Below are 9,214 nucleotides of genomic sequence, written 5' to 3'. Positions count from 1 at the left end.
GATGCCGATACATAATTATTTTTTAATTTTGGTTAGTATTTTGGTAAGAACTTATTTGTTAGAATTAAATAAACTATAATAAAGTTATTTTATAATGACAGTACATTGAAGATTTGAAAATAACTATAAATAAACTTAATATTAATAACTGCATTTTTATTATCAGAAAGATGCGGTAGTAACCTTAACATTTTATTTAATGACTTAACATTTGTAAATGGTCTAAAGCAAGAGTTTAAAAAATTCTAAATATCTTTTAGAGCTCATAATTTGTTTTAAAAAATATAACATATTACACATTACTAAATAAATCAGTATATATAAAAATATTTTATTAAAGTGTCATGTTTGTGATTGTAAGTTACAATGTAAAACCTTTAAAACATACAAATGATTGTATGGCATCAGTTACTGCTTTATTTAGGCCATGCCCACATGTACACAGGTATTTGTATAAAGTTTTAACTTCTTCCGTTTTTAAAAAAATCTCCATCCACATGAAAACGCAAACAATGCTATGAAGCACTGTCAAGATCATGCCAAGCCAACAGGTGGCGACATAATCTCAACCGTAAGGCCATGTTGGCAAATCAGAAGCCTGAAAAAGTTTCCAGTAGATGGAGATCACAGTGCTGGCTCCGACGTCACAAGCCAAAAACGCCGGTTTCACTGTCTACACGATAAAACTGCAACCGGAGTTTTTGAAAATCTTCACCCTGGCAGGCGTTTTCAAAAATGTTCAGTTTCAGTGACCTGGTGCTGCGTTTGCTTGTGGACGAACAGCCAAACCGCGTGGAAAAAGCTGTGCTTTTAAAAATAACTGCGTTTGTGTGGACGGGGCCTAAATCAGAAACACAGTCTAAATATTATTTGTGTATTTTGCTTTCATTTTATTAGAAGTAGGCCAACAGCGCCCCCTACTGACTAAAACTCCTTACGGAATGGGCATTAGGACCCAGGGAAGGCTGCCGCTGCTGCCACTGCCATGCTATTACTGTTACACTATCATACACCAAACATGTGATTCTGTACGTGCTTTCTCAGTTTACATGCAGCAATCCAAAGGAGTGAATCTAATCACCATTCAGGCAAAACTTTGCTTCAAGAATGAGCCACACTGCTGACGTGATCTAATTGCACTGTTGACATAATCTAATCGCTAGCACACCCTGAGCACATGTGAGTTAATGTATTCCTCTTATCGGCTGAGGCCGATATTATATATTTAAAACCATTATCGGCAAATTCCGATATTTCTCCGATAATATCATACATCCCTAATCTTTTTATGTCATAAATGAAAACCAATAAATGGCTACTATTTTTCTAAATTAAAAATGTAAAAACTAAAATAAACAGTTTTGAATGCTACAGGCCCCACACCATTAAAGTATCCAGTGTGAAATATAGATATTAGTTTTGAGATTTGCTGAAGATTATATTAAGTGTTATTAAATAAAATGTTTTTAAAGTGTATAAAATTAAAAGGTTTTTAAAGAATAAATTAGTGTACGTTAGATGACAACAAAGGTAAACAAATGAAGGAAATATGAAATTAGCAGTATTAAATATACAATAATTTTATATCCAAAATGAGGATAAGACTGATAACAAATATGGTTCCAATATATACCAATTTTCATCCATATATAGTTCATTGTGTATTCTGCTAGATATATTGTTCGATAAAAGGTCAACCTAGTGTTAATAAACTCAATGAATAGAACTCTCTCTTTCACACACACATACACAGACACAATTACCTTGAGCACTGAGCCTGAACCACACAAATCTTTCCTGAGGGAGAACAGCTGTGGTGAGCGGGTGAGTGTGTGACCTCTCGGGTTTGTCTCTACTTGTTCTTGTTTTGCTTCTTTTTTTTTTTTTTTAAATGAATGTTTGAATTTCTTCTTTCAATAAATCGGGTAGTGATTGTTATGACCATATTAGGCCACGTCTGAGCAAATACAAGGGAGATATATAATATATAATATTATAATATCTCATTTAATGTGCCCAAGTATATGCATGTTTGAGAGAAGAGAACAGACTAATTTATTTCTTCTCAAAGGTCACCATTATCCAACTCAACAGGACCAGAGGGTCCAGGGATTTCCTGCTCCTCCTGCCCAGAAGAGGACCTCAGCAGTGGGTATGCGCTCATATGTACTAGCCCTTCACCTTTAATCTGTGTCTCACTATGCTGGTAGAGGCACTAGGGGTGAAGAACATAGACTTAGAACGTGACTCATACTTAGGCACACAAACAAAGTACACACACATACTGAAAATACAAAAGATGTACAGAAAACGAGAGGGATCCACTGGTCACTCTGGAGCATCTCTCCTTGACTGCTGTTGCTGTTATGCCCCATCATCTCACCATCACTCTTTTATTTCTCTTTTTCTATCATGCTCTCTTTCTCAAGGTTGAAATAGCACTCACTCCCATAGGGAATAAAGGACTTTGTTTTGTATCTGTGCCTGTTGAACACGCTCACTCACACACAGGCTTTGGCCACAGGGACTCAACTAACAACCATAAAATAATATAAAAATGTACCCGTGTGTATTAGACATGCTTGAACAAAGTAAATTGTGCCTCAGCATTAGTATTGTGTCACTTTTATGATATGTCAAAGGACTCTTGGGGGCAAGACAACCCTTTTGGTTTCATGCCAAGTTGAAAACAAAAATCTGTTTGTTATGCTTTAATTCATAACATTACTTAACAAGAGCTAAGGGTTATTTATTGCAAAACAAAACAATTATCAACATCATAGAAGACAGATAAAATTATATAATGAAATTTCAACACAAACTCATAAGAGCTACTGTACTTTTCCCTCTATATAATGAATAATAATCATCACCAGATATATTTCAATCTATTTTATTTCAAGTCAGTGTCAGAGTCAGTGTGTGTGTGTTTTTCTTTTAAAGAAATTAATAATTTTAATTAACAAGGATGCATTAAATTGATCAAAAGTGTCACCAAAGACATTCGTAATGTTACTATTTTTTTTTACTCCAAATAAATTACTTTTTGGTTTCCACAAAAATAATAAGCACAACTATTTTCAACACTGATAATAATGTTTCTTGAGCAGCAAATCAGCATATAGATTTCTGAAGGATCATGTGACACAGAAGACTGGAGTAAAGATGCTGACAATTTGGATTTGCTGTCTCAGGAATAAATTACATTTTATAAAAAAAATATAAAAATAATAAAAAAAGTTACTTTAGTAATATTATAAAATATTAACATTTTTACTGTATTTTTGAGCAAATAAATGCATCCTTTGTGAGCATAAATTGCCTCTTTTAAAAATAGTACAGATCCCAAACTTTTAAACAGTAGTGTATACAGTATATGTATTTTTTTTCCTATACAGAAAACAAGCTCATGCCCCATAAACCAAAACATTTTGTCCTGAATACATTAAGGCATTCCTGGTATAATTGTTGATCCTATTCACTGATTAAAGCCTGAGTCCCCTGTTTCTCATGTGGTTCTCTAGCTCCACACACACACACACACACACACACACACACACACACACACACACACACACTGACACTCAGTTCTCATGCCCTGCCCCTTGGCAGGGACAGACAGTGTACATATTCAGCAAAATGCCCCTGTGACCATGTCAAAGCCAATCTATACCCTTCATCCATCCGTCCACACTCCCTCTCTCTCAGTCTGCCATCTCATTTTTTTACAGTGTGGCAAGAGGCAATATGTTCCCAAGAGCCCCATTTTTCATTGCATAACATAGTGACTATCATCTAGTATTTTCATTAGTATTATTACAAGATTAGTTCACAAACAAATCCTTTGACAGCTCCAATATTACTAAAACTATCAATGTATAAAATATTGTTAGAATTGGCTGTTTTGATTCTGGTTTAATATTTGATGTAGTCCAAACAAATGTTAAACCAAAAAATATATATATTTATTTTGCCTCATTATACAGTTGATATCATTAAGCACTTTCATTATTATTATATGAATAGTTCATAAATTTGGAAATTAAAACAGACAGACAGACAGACAGACAGACAGAGAGAGATAGTAAAAAGCAGCCTAATTTTCAACTAACCCTTTAAACCAGAAATGTGCTCCTCCTACCTCATAATATATTGAATATCATTTTGTAGTTTCATTATTACATGAATAGTTCACTCTTAAATAAATAAACAAACGAAAAAAAAAAAAAAAAAAAAAACCCTTACATTACTAAAACACTAATATTAATAATGCTGTTTTATGGGTTTGGAAAAGCAAAATGTAGCCCCTGCCTGGGATTCACTGGTTCACAGTGAACAGTGTCACATAACATAACACATGCCATATCTACAGAGACACTTAAGGTAAAAGTCCCATCCAGTTCACAGAAATACTTGAAGTCAAATCAGGTCAAACGGCACTGACGTATTTGCCTGTAAAGTCACACAAGCACATGCCATGAAAGTTGTACTCACACATACTCGACATTCTGTCTTTCCCTGTCTGCTTTCCCTCTTCTCATTTCTGTATCCTCCTCCTTTCTTCTCTTTTGAAGAGCAGCCCTGGAGATCAGAGACCACTGACCTTACAGCGGCACCAAAGATCTACACACACATACTGTATGCGCACACAAAGCGTGTGTCTCCATGAAGAATGCGTGAGGGAGAGACTCTCAGAAAAGCGCACAAAAGCCCTTTACCCCAAAAAACTGGGTCAGAGAGGGTTGTCGTTTGAGGGGGGGAGGTGGTGTTATGGTTTTGATGTGGGAGGCTGGGTGGGTTAATATCCCTGACAGCGGGGGAACAGACAATGATGAGGGGAGAACAAGAGAGCTAAGCCAAAATCAAGGGTGATGTTCAGCCTGTAACAAGAAACCAGAAGATTTCCACAACCTCCTTCCTCAACACACAAACACAAAGACATGCACGCTTGTCACAGATAAGTGAGTAAGCAATATCTCTTCCATAACCTTATCGCCGACTTCCTCTCTGAAGCCCACCCCCCTCTCTCTCTAGCACTTTCACAGCACACTGCTGGAAGGAAGGGAACTTCTTAATGCTTGCTCTTGTACTGTATTCATCTGCCCATCTTTGGTCATGGCTTAAATTAGAGCTTCCAGCGATCTCCAGCACTCACATTCTTATCCATACACTGTTTTCCCTTTCGTTCTTATCACTCCCCACTCTCTCTTTATGTGTTTCTCTCACAGTAAAGAGGGAGGCGAGATTACAATCACAGTATTAAACAGCTACTTCCACAGACAGTGAGTGGGAAAAATTCATTAAAATTCGATACACATTTCCCAAGTGTGATAAGAAAACAATCATTTAATGCGACTACGTTAGTTTGTAAAGATAGAAGCGTTCCTGTGCTGGAATTTGCAATGAAAATTGGCATTTTCTCAGTAATGATGATTTGTTACGGAAGAAGTTTGTTGTAGATTATGGCTCGGGAATTGATGTGAAAGATTTCTCCGTTAAGACAACATGAAATGTGATTAATTAATTTATGACAGAATCTGATAACAGCCTGAAGTATCTTCATTTTATCCTGCAAAATAAAGATCTTAGGTTTTGCTCTATCATACAGTCCCTTGTTTTGTGTGCTTGTAACTCTTTGGGTGGACTATCTCTTTAAATCAGAAGCTCTTAAAATAAGCAGATGCAAAAAGACTTTAAAATTAAAATTCAGTTGGTGAGTTAACTTAAAAAAATCCTTGCACAATGTAGAACTGCACAGACAGACAGGCAAACAAAATCAACAGAGAAATTAATAAAAATATATATAACTAAAATACAAATTTTACTATGGATGCACCAATATTACATTTCTCTGCCAATACTGATAGCTGATTATTCAGAAGGACATCTGCCAATACTGATAGTTTGGGTTTCCTAAGGAAGAAAATCTCTCCCAACTACTGCTGTAAACTATGAAGGAAGCCCTCTCATTTGATACATTATAATAATAATACAGGTTAAAATGAACAACAGAGACCAAACTATTATTCAACTGCTATTTACATTCATATATAATCTGAAATAAAAACTGATATGTTTGCATACAACTCAACTGCTCACAAGTTAGTTTTCATAAAAACTTACATATATAATTAGGAGTAAATGAGTGGACTAACAAACTGTGAACACTAGATAACTTTTCTGAGGTAAATGCATTGTTAAGTGACTGTTCACAAGCTTTTTTATTGACATGCTGTGGTTGAAACATTGATTGAGAGGTAACATGAGACATGAAACATTTCAGTAAATTATACTGTATCTTTCTATATACCATCTGATGTTCATGCACGTTTATTTCACGATATAACTTTATTAAATCTGTCACGCCACATGTAAGAGCATCAAAACATGTTGTGATGTGATAAAATGCGTAGAATTTGAGAGCTGAGACTTTGTTTCTATCAGACGTAACAAAGCTCTTTGCAATACTGGATGGGAGGCAAGCTCAACTAATGTTTGGTGAGGAGAAAAAAAAGTAAACAAAAACTTTGGGTAACTCATAGGGTCAAATGCAACCTGCATTTACCGAGCTATATTTTGAAGTGGGATTGCGTTAATGTGTTGTATCAACTTCCTAAATTATATACAAGAGACATTTCCTATACACAAGTTGCAGTCTAACATGTTTTTTCACCATTTTATTGATAGGATATGTCCTGATTAGCACTGTTTTTAAACAAGTGGGTATTAGTTGTTGTGTGCAGGTAATTGCTTTTATTGGCTGATACCAGTAATTATAAGAATGTATACAGAATTTGGTTACTGGAACCAAACAACAAAAATAAATAGAACAAGTTATGAATAACTAATTTCCCAATATCCCAACCCTAGTAAAAGGACAGTGTGGATTTTAAAGTCTATGACTGTGTTCCAGTCCATTTTTTTATGCTCTACACTCGCAAACTTCTCTTTACGTTATTGATTACTATAATGTCTGTTTTGGGATTTTGTTTCTTGTTCATTGTTTTCATGTCTTTAATTTTGTAGTTTGATTTATGCTGTTTGTGTCATGCTTCCCTTGCCCTCTTGTCGTCTTGCTATTGGTTCCTCTTGTTCTTTGTGTCATGTTCTGATTGGTTTATTGTATTGTCATGGGATTATCAGTTTTGTTTACTCATTGGTTATTTTAGTCATGTGCCTTGTTCCCCATTGGTTTGTTCTTGTCATGTGTCTATCTTTGTCTGTTATAAGTAGCCATGTTTTTGCCTGCTGTTGGTGAGGTCAAGTCAAGTCAAGTCAAGTCAAGTCAAGTCAAGTCTCGTCTCGTCTCGTCAAGTCGTCTCGTCTCGTCAAGTCGTCTCGTCTCGTCAAGTCTCGTCTCGTCTCGTCTCGTCTCGTCTCGTCTTCTCGTTTCGTTTCTTGTTTGGATTATGTTTGGATGTTTTGGATTACACCTTGTAAATAAACCACACTTGGGTTCTCACTACGCTCGCCTTCAGTGGACTGAACAATTACAATTACGTTGCATGAGTGCCCACTACTGGCGGAACCCTTGGAATGGGCCAAACTGGAACGTCCTAAGCCCTTGATCCGCTATGGAGTTGGATTACTGTTTACATTTTCCCTCTTATGAATTTGTTTGGTGCAGCATTCTATATGTAAAGATGTATGCTTGGGATGTCAGAAATGTAAAAAAAAAAATTATATATTATAGAGTTCTTTGGGGCTTGGATAAATTAAACGCAATCTGCGATGACGTTATACTCGTGTTGCATTGTGGTCTATGGAACGGCCTGAAGTGTACATATGAAGCAGACTTGCTCCCTCGGTCAAGCAAGCAGGCACCATCTTCTAGCAAGATGAGGGAATTCTTTCGTCACAACCCTCAATGTGCGTTATGGGTATTCTCAAGCTGTTGAGTGTACATCAGTGGTATTTTTATTATTACAGTGCATTATGGGATTGAATAAGTGCACTCTATAATGTCCACTATGGTTTCAGACACCACTACAAATGTCTGTCCCCTCTAATTGCACCCTATATAATGGTATGGGGATGACACTTTTCCAATGCATGGTATGACCCAGACTCGGTTTGTGTTTCCACTGCGGTTTAGTACCGCTTTAAGTGGGTGGGATTATACACGCGTTGTGGCCAAGAGCTGAGCGATCTCCTGAAAAACCTTTTCATTCTGCGTCGCCCCATCAAGTTCTCGCTGGATCCGCTCCTCAGCTATCAAAGAGAAGAACATCTAAACTTCGTCAACAGACCACAAAACAGCCATTTTTTGATTGTTTAAAAAAGGTGCGCTCATTCAAAAAAAAAAGTTGCTTCCGATTCTATGCTGGCTGTGCTGAGTATCGCAAGTTCAATGAAACAGGTAGTGATGATTCTCTCCAGCCAATCAGTGATTAGCAGGGTTTACACGTCACATTTTGGTAACGGTACGGCTCACTTGGAACCTCAGCCAAGGTGGTACTGAAAAAAGTACCAGTTACCAGGTATTGTACCCAGTGAAAAAAAACCCAAAAGTGAGCTGTACCAAACTGTACCGTGTCGTACCATGCAGTGAAAAAACAACCAAAAGAGTCTGTCAGTTCATAAAGTTTCATATTATATTAATTTCTACACACTGCAAGTAAGGTACTACAGTGCATTTGTATGCAGGCAGTTGAGTCCATTTGCCTAGAAATATGTATTTGATATGCGCCAGTTTGAGTCAGCTTTAAATTTAATTGTACAGCCTACTATGCACTTGAACACAATGTAAAAGCCTTAATTTTGAGCTCAATCGTCCAAGGTGAACCTCTAGCATATATGTTATTTTGATAGATGACGACCGCTGTGGTTGAATCAGGTTTAGATTAGTTTTGAATATACAATGCATGCTTATCAGAGGGAAATACTTTGTATATGATTATATATGTATAGGGAGGTGTACTGGAGTGGAAACATAATGTGTTGGAGCACAGCTTGAGGCATTTGTAAGTGTCATGAATATGCAGTTACTCACACATAAACCCTGCTAAATACATAACTAAGACAGAGAGAGAGAAAAAGGTTGTCATACCTCTACCTCCCCAGGCATCCCAGCACCCGCCTGTGCACCTAACACTTTTTAATTAGTGGTGGGAGGGCAAATATTTAATTAGTGTTAAGAAGGCAGACAGTGCTGTGAAGAACAAATTGGGAGGTGTGTAAGATTAAAATGTTTGCTGTTACGATAAGAGATAAA

At 36.6% G+C, this 9,214-nt stretch overlaps 1 protein-coding gene across 2 annotated transcripts in view; it reads right to left on the bottom strand.

Annotated features, from left to right (window-relative positions):
• LOC109059579 (gap junction gamma-1 protein-like) overlaps positions 1-9,214 on the bottom strand; it is a 31,261-nt gene that overhangs the window by 5,551 nt on the left and 16,496 nt on the right. The window contains exon 1 of one of the 2 annotated variants that reach the window (XM_019076778.2): positions 4,495-5,208. The exons of the other annotated variant lie outside the window; for it this stretch is intronic. The gene's annotated coding sequence lies outside the window, so the exon portion shown is untranslated. Of the gene's footprint in view, positions 1-4,494; positions 5,209-9,214 lie in introns of those variants that run through there. 2 annotated transcript variants of the gene reach the window in all.

Source organism: Cyprinus carpio, chromosome B3 (genome assembly GCF_018340385.1).
Source record: "Cyprinus carpio isolate SPL01 chromosome B3, ASM1834038v1, whole genome shotgun sequence".
NCBI lineage: Eukaryota > Metazoa > Chordata > Actinopteri > Cypriniformes > Cyprinidae > Cyprinus > Cyprinus carpio.
Note: the sequence above shows the minus strand (reverse complement) of the source record. Positions and strands in the feature narration are given on the sequence as shown.